The 13159-nt window shown below is 36.1% G+C and overlaps 1 protein-coding gene across 6 annotated transcripts in view; it reads left to right on the forward strand.

Annotated features, from left to right (window-relative positions):
- Positions 1–13159, forward strand: part of LOC138314515 (dnaJ homolog subfamily B member 6-like) — a 48874-nt gene that overhangs the window by 4651 nt on the left and 31064 nt on the right. Inside the window, exon 1 of one of the 6 annotated variants that reach the window (XM_069254880.1) lies at positions 3063–3241. The exons of 4 other annotated variants lie outside the window; for them this stretch is intronic. The gene's annotated coding sequence lies outside the window, so the exon portion shown is untranslated. Of the gene's footprint in view, positions 1–3062; positions 3242–11992; positions 12150–13159 lie in introns of those variants that run through there. One more of the 6 variants, XM_069254883.1, reaches the window with a different exon arrangement.

A 13159-nucleotide genomic window follows, 5' to 3' on the forward strand; every position in this document is an offset into this window, starting at 1 on the left:
TTTGTCCCGGCCACTATCCGCTTTAATTTGTGAAGTGCTTTGTGGGAGTTCACTAAAGTTCAATGCTGCTATTTTTGATCGCACTTAGTTTGCAAATTTCAACTGGACCTGTTCAAGATACAGACAAATGGAATTTCCTTTTTAATTATTTCATTTGACATATTTGCACAGTAAATTATATTACCGTATATTACTTATTAGTAAGGTGTATGACACGTCATAAACATGTATTTTACTCAAACTTAAGGGTTTACTTAAGGTGCATGTCCCCGTTAAACAAAATGTGAGACGTTGATTTCTATGACCTCATATACCTCCACATGTCTGATTTGTATAGTAGCTATATGAGATGTTGATTTCTATGACCTTCATATACCTCTACAAGTCTGATTTGTATGGTAGCTATATAAGATGTTGATTTCTATGACCTTCATATACCTCCACAAGTCTGATTTGTATGGTAGCTATATGAGATGTTGATTTCTATGACCTTCATATACCTCCACCAGTCTGATTTGTATGGTAGCTATATGAGATGTTGATTTCTTTGACCTTCATATACCTCCACAAGTCTGATTTGTATGGTAGTTATATGATGGTATCTATGATATGTTATGTAGCTATTGAGATGTTGATTTCTATGACCTTCATATACCTCCTAGATGTTGATTTCTATGACCTTCATATACCTCCACCAGTCTGATTTGTATGGTAGCTATATGAGATGTTGATTTCTATGACCTCATATACATGCAGTAATTTTATGTTCAATAAATCTTACATAAATAAGTTTTTCTTACACCTGTAATTTATATGCCTGTGATATATTATACTATATAATTCTTAGAATTAAAAAGAGTTTTGAAAAAAGTCTAATTTAATTTTTTTTCAGTATTGTGTTAGATTTTTGAATTATGATTAATTTTATCTCCAAATCATCGCTGAAAAAACTTCCCCAGGCTTAACTTACTGGTATGTTTAATTCATTAGAGAGGGAGATGGACTATGGTTATACTAGACATCTGGCATTCTTCATTAGGTGAGACAGGGTATGTAGGAGTGTAGCTATCATATTATGATTTAATTCTCAAGAAACTTTCACTTCCATTAAAATGCCTGCCTGCTTACTAAGAAACCATTCTGAGGTTCAGTGACCTTAGTGTATAAGCGTTAGTCATATCTGTATGGAATTTCTCATGGTAACAAATAGAGCTCAGTATTCAAATAAAAACAAAGAATGGAGGGCATTCCACCTGATTGATACTATTTTAGGATGAGAAATCAATTAGGATCAGAAATGATTGGAGCTTTAATTTATAGAGTTGGTCAAGCTGCCACAAACTTTTCTGTGTACTTATGTCCAGTTATAGTTGAACGGTCTCTGACAAAGTTCAGACTTGACCTACACCCTCCAATACACTAATCATGTTTCCTCGTTTTGTACAAATATTTTATAAAAGCTTACATAGGTTTATATATACTTCCTGATGCCATGGTAACCTCCCCCGCCAGATTGGGGAGTCAGACTGATAATGTCTGTGATGAGGAATGTATTTTGTGGGGGATACATCAGGTATAAACAGAGGCTGACCTGGTGTAAAGTATGGTCTGGACCATCACCTGTCTTTAGAGACCACCTACACAGAGGCTGTCAGGGGTAAAATGTGGTCTGATCTATCACCTGTCTATAGAGATCACCTACACAGAGGCTGTCCAGGGGTAAAATGTGTCTGATCTATCACCTGTCTGTGGAGATCACCTACACAGAGGCTGTCCAGGGGTAAAATGTGGTCTGATCTATCACCTGTCTATAGAGACCACCTACACAGAGGCTGTCCAGGGGTAAAATGTGGTCTGATCTATCACCTGTCTGTGGAGATCACCTACACAGAGGCTGTCCAGGGGTAAAATGTGGTCTGATCCATCACCTGTCTATATAGACTGCCTACACAGAGGCTGGCCTGGTAAAATGTGGTCTGATCCATCACCTGTCTATAGAGATCACCTACACAGAGGCTGTCCAGGGGTAAAATGTGGTCTGGTCCATCACCTGTCTATAGAGATCACCTACACAGAGGCTGTCCAGGGGTAAAATGTGGTCTGGTCCATCACCTGTCTGTGGAGACCAACTACCAAGAGGCTGGCCTGGGGTAAAATGTGGTCTGATCTATCACCTGTCTATAGAGACCACCTACACAGAGGCTGTCCAGGGGTAAAATGTGGTCTGGTCCATCACCTGTCTGTGGAGACCAACTACCAAGAGGCTGGCCTGGGGTAAAATGTGGTCTGATCTATCACCTGTCTATAGAGACCACCTACACAGAGGCTGGCCTGGATGAAAATGTGGTATGGTCCATCACCTGTCTGTGGAGACCAACTACCCAGAGGCTGGCCTGGGGTTAAATGTGGTCTGATCTATCACCTGTCTATAGAGATCACCTACACAGAGGCTGTCCAGGGGTAAAATGTGGTCTGATCCATCACCTGTCTATATAGACCACCTACACAGAGGCTGGCCTGGATTAAAATGTGGTCTGATCCATCACCTGTCTAAAGAGACCACCTACCCAGAGGCTGGCCTGGGGTTAAATGTGGTCTGGTCCATCACCTGTCTGTGGAGACCAACTACCCAGAGGCTGGTCTGATGTAAAATGTGATCTGGTCGATCATCTGTGTATACTGTCTAACTTATTCATGAAATACAAACAGTCAGCGATCGAATGGAGGTCAATATCCCGAAATGATCCATATATCATTCTGACCCATCTGACAAATGTTGCCCTCTTTTACCCGGTCTTTCTTCGATTGTATTTTTTCATTCGCTATCAAACTTTTTCCGAGATTCGATCATTTCAAATTCATTGACAATATATAAGCAAGTCTCTATGGAATCTGCACAAATTGAAAAAGTCACTTACAAGACATGATGTGATTGGTATCCAAACTAATCCCAATGTTTAGGTACAGTCCATCCTCCCGATGTTTCTCGGTACAGTCCATCCTTCACAGTGTGCCATTGGGATGGTAGCAGGCACAGTCTCTGTATCTATGAGTCAGGCAGTCTAAATTAGGCAGTAGCTATAGTAAACCTTGGGCTGTGTTTATACCACCTGTGCAGACCTACCACCATGTACATATACCCCTTGGACTAGTTACCTGTACCCCTGGGATTTACGTGTACACACCCTTCCTGTACCCTCGGGATTATATAGATATTGTCCACGCTGGAATATGTCTTCAGGTTGGTACCAGTTTTAATGGCTATATTACACTACATCTACCGGTACTGGCAGGAAACCATATGTGTGAAACATAACTTCCTGTCATTCAGTTATTACATACATTATATTATTACGGACATTATATTATTACGGACATTATATTGTTACGGTGTTAACTATACTTAGTATTATCCTGGACATGTTGTATTACAGTGATGCAGAGTCTTAATTAGCTTGGATTTGTTTATTGTACTGTAATTGTATTGTATAGAGGCTTAATATCATACAAATTACAGCTCATAAATATACAATGTATATTACAAAAGTGACTTCACCCCTATATTACTCCATATCGTATTACAATATACCTCGTACAGATGTGTTGCAAAGTGACCTCTTCACCATAATATATAACTCTAAGAACTTATTGTCTGAACATCTGCTTCAATAATAGGTAAATATATAACACAGCTTTGTCTAACACACTCAGATGTCATTCTGTATAGAAACTAATTCACAGCAAGAAACTATTTTAATAGATAATCTTTTGGATAGTGATCATGACCACCTCTGTATAAAGGACACCTGTTTAATTAGACCACTTTTCTAGGGCCCTGAATTGCCAATTTCAATGTTATTTAACCTGTGTATAAAGACCAACTTTCTGTAAAGACCATTTTTCTGTTTCTTGGGTGGTCTTTATAGACAGGTTTGACGTTATATAGGTTTGACATTATATTGGTTTGATATTGTATGACTGTATATTGCTATTGTATCATCTCTAAAGATCTTTTTCGAATTTTCAAACTTAAGCTATTAATTGCTATTTAGTTTGTAAGCATTTTCATTTTTGTAATAATTAAAATTCTCGTTAAGTTGTCAGGGTCAAAGAGATTCAATGTTAAAAAGATCAGTGTATTAATGGATATTATAGCTGCCAAGCACAACGATCATGGATAGGTTAGGACCTTTGATAAAAGAAGTCATTTGCCATACCTGCTATACATACAGCTACGGTACATTAATATTTTGTATATGATACATTTGAATTCAGTTACAATTAGATACAATGTATGTATAATCTCTTTGGGAGGCCAGCTAGGCCATCTTCTATATATATAGGTACATTAATATTTTGTATATGATACATTTGAATTCAGTTACAATTAGATACAATGTATGTATAATCTCTTTGGGAGGCCAGCTAGGCCATCTTCTAGGTACATTAATATTTTGTATATGATACATTTGAATTCAGTTACAATTAGATACAATGTATGTATAATCTCTTTGGGAGGCCAGCTAGGCCATCTTCTAGGTACAGTTACAATTAGATACAATGTATGTATAATCTCTTTGGGAGGCCAGCTAGGCCATCTTCTAGGTACATTAATATTTTGTATATGATACATTTGAATTCAGTTACAATTAGATACAATGTATGTATAATCTCTTTGGGAGGCCAGCTAGGCCATCTTCTAACTAACAAGCCTGTATTTATCAATGAGAATAAATAGATAAAGTCGAATCTCAGTTTGTATTTGAGTAAAATTGGATCTTAAAGCTAATGTGTTATGATATCATACAGTTGAAAAGAAGTCCATACATCTAGTCACAATATCTCCAGATAGATGATAATTAAGTGCACTTGTGTGTTCAGTCTAAACAGCTAATTGATAGAGATGGTTAACACCGAGTTATAGGCATGTTGTCAAACCTATAGCTAGTTAACAAGCTAAATATACGGTTTCTTCGGGTTAGGCACTAGGTTAAATAGTTTTTAAACACAATTTGTACACATAGGAGTTAAAATACATAGGTTCATGGTGTAATTGTGCACATGATATAGTTGTATATGATCATGAGAAGACTCATTATATATCATTTTCCCTTCCAATTAATGTAGGGATGCACTTAAGGGGATTACTTGTACTCTCTTAACTGCAGCTATAAACTGGTATCTGACATTCTATCCATCAATGTTAATGCTACACCAATATCATTTATGCATGGTACATTATGACTGTATCGTAATCTATCATTCAAGTAATGGTGATGGGTTAAGAATACAGTTTGTGGTGTGTAAAATAACAAATTCAGTGTCAGTTGGGAAACAGCTAGCTAGGCTATCTGTACCTATACATGAGAATTCCAAAATTGGCATATCCTATAATATATATGTATATTAGCAAAAAATTTACAACTGGCAAAACCTAAAATTTGTAAGCATTACCGGTAAATGACTGTTAGAGCAGGGACTTGCACCAGCGATATCATGTAAAATCAAGAAAAAAGGGCAAGTATTTTTTGTGTTATTCAACAAGCAGATTAACCATTTTTAAAACAGGAGTCATGCTTAACTTTCCCATCCTTAGAAGTTACTGTTTCTGTATTTAGATGTTTTCAAGGAGCACCGGGTACTCTCCCCCCCTCCCCCCACACGCACACCCTTCCACCCCCACTCCTTGAATGATCATTAAGTGTATAAGGACCTCCTTCCCCACACTTATTACTAGCACTGACAGCTGGAACTAAACCATGTCTGTTACTTACATATACACAGGGGGGGGGGTTGGGGGTTGGAAGGGAAAGTAGAAAATTAAAATCACTGTTGTAATGTGTTTTTAGAAAAAACCCACACATATCGCGATATTCATGATATCTCACAGTCTGAAATGAAAACAAAATTAAATCATTCTTGAACAAATGTTATATTGTCTGTACAAGTTGTCGTGAAAGTTAACTACTGTTGTAGCAGAAAAGATATTTGAATTCTGACTGAATTTTCAGTGAGAATAAGTGAAGTATCTTTTCCACTGCAACAGTATAGTAGCTACTAGAAAGTATAAACAATAAACTTTAACTAAAAGTTAACTATGTATATTATAGCTACAGGTACTTATTATGTAGATATCTGACAATGGGCCAGCCATAGAAAATAAAAATCATATCAAAGTGCATATTTTAATATGGAAATAAGAATGACAAACTTGAGATAATACCATACATCATTTTCGGTATGATTTAAAGGTTTTAGCTGTTTATCTCTTTACTTCAGGCTACATAACAACCTTTTTGTGTCGTATATGTATACAGATTTTAGAAGTGTTAATAGCAGATAAAATCCACTTTGTGACATATCATGTCTTCAATAGGACTGACTGGTGAAACATGCCTTTAAGTGGTTTTCGTTGTCCTACATATAGTTTGGGAATACCTGGATATTTGGCCAGTACCCAGAGAAATTTTAAGAATAAGTTCAATAACATGAAGTTTCTTGGAAAAAATTATCAGTACAATACATGCACAGACTAGTTAGGAAATTGAGACTAAATTAAAACTGCTCCATATGTATTCGAGGGTTATTATAGAATACCTATTATCTAATTAGATAATAGGTATTCTATATATCCATTGGTGTGTGTTTTCATGTGTGATAAAATTTGTTGAAATGAAATATAATGCCTATCGTGGATACTGGATAGCCATAGTGGTAGAATCACTGTAAACTTAATTTCTAGCCCTTTTGATGATATTCACAATTTCTGTTTCAAATCTCAGAGATTAACTTTCACGGATATAAGATTGTCAAATTTAAATATCTTTCACTATATATGTATAACTAAGATAGATATAAATTTATGGAGACTATAGACCTTTGCAAATTGTCAATTTCATATTAAGATAAAAGTATAATTTGTTCTGCATATGATTATAAGAAAGCATCAAATTTTCAAACTAGTGTGTTAAATTGTTATTCAACTCTTGAGTAGCGAGTTCGAAACCCACATAGACCAGTATAGCCAGGCATTAGTTTTTTCTCTCAGTTCTCTGGCTTTCCTAGCTAGCTGCACTAGCTTCTATAAACTATGTCAAATGACTGTGGATGTTAATTAAACATTGAACTTCTTTAGTTGGCATTCATAGCCAATATATATATATATGAATCTTAATTATACTGGACAGAGACAAATTGCTTCAAGCACACTTGTGCTTCATGTTGAATTTACCTTTGTCCATGCTGTCGGCATTTGATCATATTGGCTATGAATGCCAAATGAAAGACGCTCAGGTCTTATATAAATTTACATCTGATAACAATTTTATGATGAAATCTTAAGAGATTTTGTATCTATAATGCTAAGATAATTCATTGATGTCTAAGTCTAAGACAAAACAGCCATTGGAACAGCCATCTTCGGTGATCGCTGCAAGGCACAACAATATAGGGGTTTCAAGAGTCTAAAACGATATGGGTAAAGTAAGCTTTACAGTCGATTAGTCCCACCTTTCGGTGCTAAACACACATATTCACATCAAAATATGACATTACAATCACTGGAAACTGGAACTAATCGACGGTAAACCGTACTTTACCCACGTTGTTTTGGGATCTCAAAACCCCCGTATAGTGACGTTACAATGATACCATGATATTTATGATAAGCATATGGCAATTCATAGACTGATGAATGCCAACTGGGCTTGGTAAGGTTACATAACTGGACTGCAGTGAAAATGTAAATATTTAAGCCGAAATCTGACCATGCAGAGCTATAACTAGTACAGGTTACACCTGTACCTAAGACATATATATAACTGACAGCGGCTACTAATTGATCCTTATATATTAACAAGTTCCACTGTCAGGCTCATTTATCTGGAGCTGTCAGGGCCGGGGACATCAAATGGAGATGTAACACCATGCTGGTGTGGTACACCTGGTTTATATCTACTTTATACCTGTATACACCTCACAGAGACACTTTATACACAAACGTGACTGCAGTATAATGATAAATATTTAGGTGCTGGGGATTAAACTCTGCACTGATTGAACTGACCTAGCTGGAACAAGATTCATTCTCCAAATTACCATATATAACCTCAGGTTAACTCCCACAACATTTTATATAGGTCTCATACCTTATATGTAATTATATATAGGTTAAAGTCTGACCCAGCTCTGCAACATAAACATTATACTGTACATCTCTCAATCACCTGAGAATGATGCCCATATATACTGTACATCTCTCAATCACTTGAGAATGATGCCTATATATATTGTACATCTCTCAATCACTTGAGAATGATGCCTATATATACTGTACATCTCTCAATCACCTGAGAATGATGCCTATATATACTGTACATCTCTCAATCACCTGAGAATGATGCCTATATATACTGTACATCTCTCAATCACCTGAGAATGATGCCTATATATACTGTACATCTCTCAATCACCTGAGAATGATGCCCTATATATATACTGTACATCTCTGAATCACCTGAGATGATGCCCATATATATACTGTACATCTCTCAATCACCTGAGAATGATGCCTATATATATACTGTACATCTCTCAATCACCTGAGAATGATGCCCAATATATATACTGTACATCTCTCAATCACCTGAGAATGATGCCTATATATACTGTACATCTCTCAATCACCTGAGAATGATGCATATATATACTGTACATCTCTCAATCACCTGAGAATGATGCCTATATATACTGTACATCTCTCAATCACCTGAGAATGATGCCCATATATATACTGTACATCTCTGAATCACCTGAGAATGATGCCTATATATACTGTGCATCTCTCAATCACCTGAGAATGATGCCAATATATATACTGTACATCTCTCAATCACCTGAGAATGATGCCTATATATACTGTACATCTCTCAATCACCCGAGAATGATGCCTATATATACTGTACATCTCTCAATCACCTGAGAATGATGCCCATATATATACTGTACATCTCTCAATCACCTGAGAATGATGCCCATATATATACTGTACATCTCTCAATCACCTGAGAATGATGCCCATATATATACTGTACATCTCTCAATCACCTGAGAATGATGCCCATATATACTGTACATCTCTCAATCACCTGAGAATGATGCCTATATATATACTGTACATCTCTCAATCACCTGAGAATGATGCCTATATATACTGTACATCTCTCAATCACCTGAGAATGATGCCTATATATATACTGTGCATCTCTCAATCACCTGAGAATGATGCCAATATATATACTGTACATCTCTCAATCACCTGAGAATGATGCCTATATATACTGTACATCTCTCAATCACCTGAGAATGATGCCCATATATACTGTACATCTCTCAATCACCCGAGAATGATACCCATATATATACTGTACATCTCTCAATCACCTGAGAATGATGCCTATATATATACTGTACATCTCTCAATCACCTGAGAATGATGCCCATATATATACTGTACATCTCTCAATCACCTGAGAATGATGCCTATATATACTGTACATCTCTCAATCACCTGAGAATGATGTACATCTCTCAATCCCTGAGAATGATATATACTGTACATCTCTCAATCACCTGAGAATGATGCCAATATATACTGTACATCTCTCAATCACCTGAGAATGATGCCTATATATATACTGTACATCTCTCAATCACCTGAGAATGATGCCCATATATATACTGTACTTCTCTCAATCACCCGAGAATGATGCCTATATATATATAATACTGTACATCTCTCAATCACCTGAGAATGATGCCAATATATACTGTACATCTCTCAGTCACCTGAGAATGATGCCAATATATACTGTACATCTCTCAATCACCTGAGAATGATGCCAATATATACTGTACATCTCTCAATCACCCTAGAATGATGCCCATATATACTGTACATCTCTCAATCACCTGAGAATGATGCCTATATATATACTGTACATCTCTGAATCACCTGAGAATGATGCCTATATATACTGTATATCTCTCAATCACCTGAGAATGATGCCCATATATATACTGTACATCTCTGAATCACCTGAGAATGATGCCTATATATACTGTACATCTCTCAATCACCTGAGAATGATGCCCATATATACTGTACATCTCTCAATCACCTGAGAATGATGCCTATATATATACTGTACATCTCTCAATCACCTGAGAATGATGCCAATATATACTGTACATCTCTCAATCACCTGAGAATGATGCCTATATATATATACTGTACATCTCTCAATCACCTGAGAATGATGCCCATATATATACTGTACATCTCTCAATCACCTGAGAATGATGCCCATATATACTGTACATCTCTCAATCACCTGAGAATGATGCCTATATATATACTGTACATCTCTCAATCACCTGAGAATGATGCCTATATATATACTGTACATCTCTCAATCACCTGAGAATGATGCCCATATATATACTGTACATCTCTCAATCACCTGAGAATGATGCCTATATATACTGTACATCTCTCAATCACCTGAGAATGATGCCTATATATATACTGTACATCTCTCAATCACCTGAGAATGATGCCTATATGTACTGTACATCTCTCAATCACCTGAGAATGATGCCAATATATATACTGTACATCTCTCAATCACCTGAGAATGATGCCTATATATATACTGTACATCTCTCAATCACCTGAGAATGATGCCAATATATACTGTGCATCTCTCAATCACCTGAGAATGATGCCTATATATACTGTACATCTCTCAATCACCTGAGAATGATGCCCTTATATATACTGTACATCTCTCAATCACCTGAGAATGATGCCAATATATATACTGTGCATCTCTCAATCACCTGAGAATGATGACTATATATATATTCTGTAAATCTCTCAATCACCTGAGAATGATGCCTATATATATTGTACATCTCTCAATCACCTGAGAATGATGCCTATATATATATACTGTAAATCTCTCAATCACCTGAGAATGATGCCTATATATATACTGTACATCTCTCAATCACCTGAGAATGATGCCTATATATATATACTGTAAATCTCTTAATCACCTGAGAATGATGCCTATATATATATAATGTACATCTCTCAATCACCTGAGAATGATGCCAATATATACTGTACATCTCTCAATCACCTGAGAATGATGCCTATATATATATACTGTACATCTCTCAATCACCTGAGAATGATGCCTATATATACTGTACATCTCTCAATCACCTGAGAATGATGCCTATATATACTGTACATCTCTCAATCACCTGAGAATGATGCCTATATATACTGTACATCTCTCAATCACCTGAGAATGATGCCTATATATACTGTACATCTCTCAATCACCTGAGAATGATGCCTATATATACTGTGCATCTCTACTGTACATCTCTCAATCACCTGAGAATGATGCCTATATATACTGTGCATCTCTCAATCACCTGTGAATGATGCCTATATGTACTGTACATCTCTCAATCACCTGAGAATAGTTTGCAGTACTTGGTATGTGAATCTGGTTATTGGTATAAATCACCAAATAACTTACATATCAGCCATGACTAACCTTTCACCACATCAAAGAAAACTAATAATGACAACATAAAACATACATAAAATTGGACAGCAGCCATACATTTTATGACATCTATCCATTTATATACATATTACATCACAAAACTGGTCCTTTGTCTTATCCAGATCCTTGTTTATTCCAGCTTTGTCATTTCCTTCTAAATTCTAAGTAATTAAAACCTGGATAATCAGGAACCTGTCTATACTGACCAAAATGCTATTCCTCATTGCATCCTGATAAGGTATTTGAAATTGATTTTCTTTGTTATAAGGTTAATTAATTAAACCTTATAACATACATGCAATGTAAACAAACCACAGCTGGTTAATGATGTGTACGTGCTCCCTCTATAGGATGGTGTACCACAGGATTGTGTGCCTCAGTTTACTCACTCACCACAGTACAGTACGTCGTGTGTACATGTATGTGTAATCATGATTAACATGTAAACATTTAGTATGGGATTACGTGACACTTTTACATGTGTTCATATTCCAAAACGTCTTGGTAAGTTTCTTATTCTGATCATGAATATACTTATAATTTGTTCATTTCTTTTTAAATGACTAATTAATTATTTTATACCAATAATCAATTATAAGTATAAAAAAGTATCTATATATAGATATTATTAAATAGAATAATACCATTGAAATGAGTTTATACAGAAGCAGTGCCCTGCTGCCTATATTAGCCCTCTCTCTGTTTTCCGTGTTTTTGTTTGGCTGCATGCATACCTAGATAAGCTATCTACAGGTACATTTTGTAGATATAATTACACACACAAGTGTAAGGTGATGTATGCCAGAGATGGGGGAGGCACATTCTTTAGGATTGTTCTATAAATAGACTTCTGCAGAAGCTGATTCATCAGTGAACCCCTTCTCTCCTTAATGCCCCCCACCCCCTGTAAAATTTTCCTCCTCCCTTTCTTCTTCCCTATACTTTCTCTCTTCCTCCTTTTAGACTACCTGCTCCTAATTTCTTTGACCAAATTATTCTCCTTCTTGTCCATGTATATGCCATTCTCCTCTTTCTCCTCTTACTCCTCCTCCTCATGCATTTTGTTGTTGTGTCATGTCCTCATTATTCCCCCTAATACACCTCCTTTTCCCTCCCCTTTTCTCCTCATTTTCCTCCTCAGCTTCTTTTCCCTTTTATACTTAATGGCCCTGCTGAAAATTGGCACATATCATTTTCCTCTGTTTCAATTTTCTTATATTTTCTTGTCTCTTAGATGTTCTTCCTCTTTCATTCACGATCGTCTTGATTTTCTTCTCTCCTCTAAAATTGTCTTTCCTCGTATTTCTTGGGGTAATTAATCAGGTGTAGTCATTATAATGAAGCACAACTTGCTCGATCATTTATCAGTAAAATCTTTTGGATCAAATAAAACATGGTAAATAGGTATTACACGTATGTCAAAATCATAGTACTCTCTAATATAACAATGCGTCTTTCTAGGGTGTGCTGTACATGTGTTGATGAACATATGGACTATATATATACTGTTCAGC

Source organism: Argopecten irradians, chromosome 2 (assembly GCF_041381155.1).
Source record: "Argopecten irradians isolate NY chromosome 2, Ai_NY, whole genome shotgun sequence".
Lineage (NCBI taxonomy): Eukaryota > Metazoa > Mollusca > Bivalvia > Pectinida > Pectinidae > Argopecten > Argopecten irradians.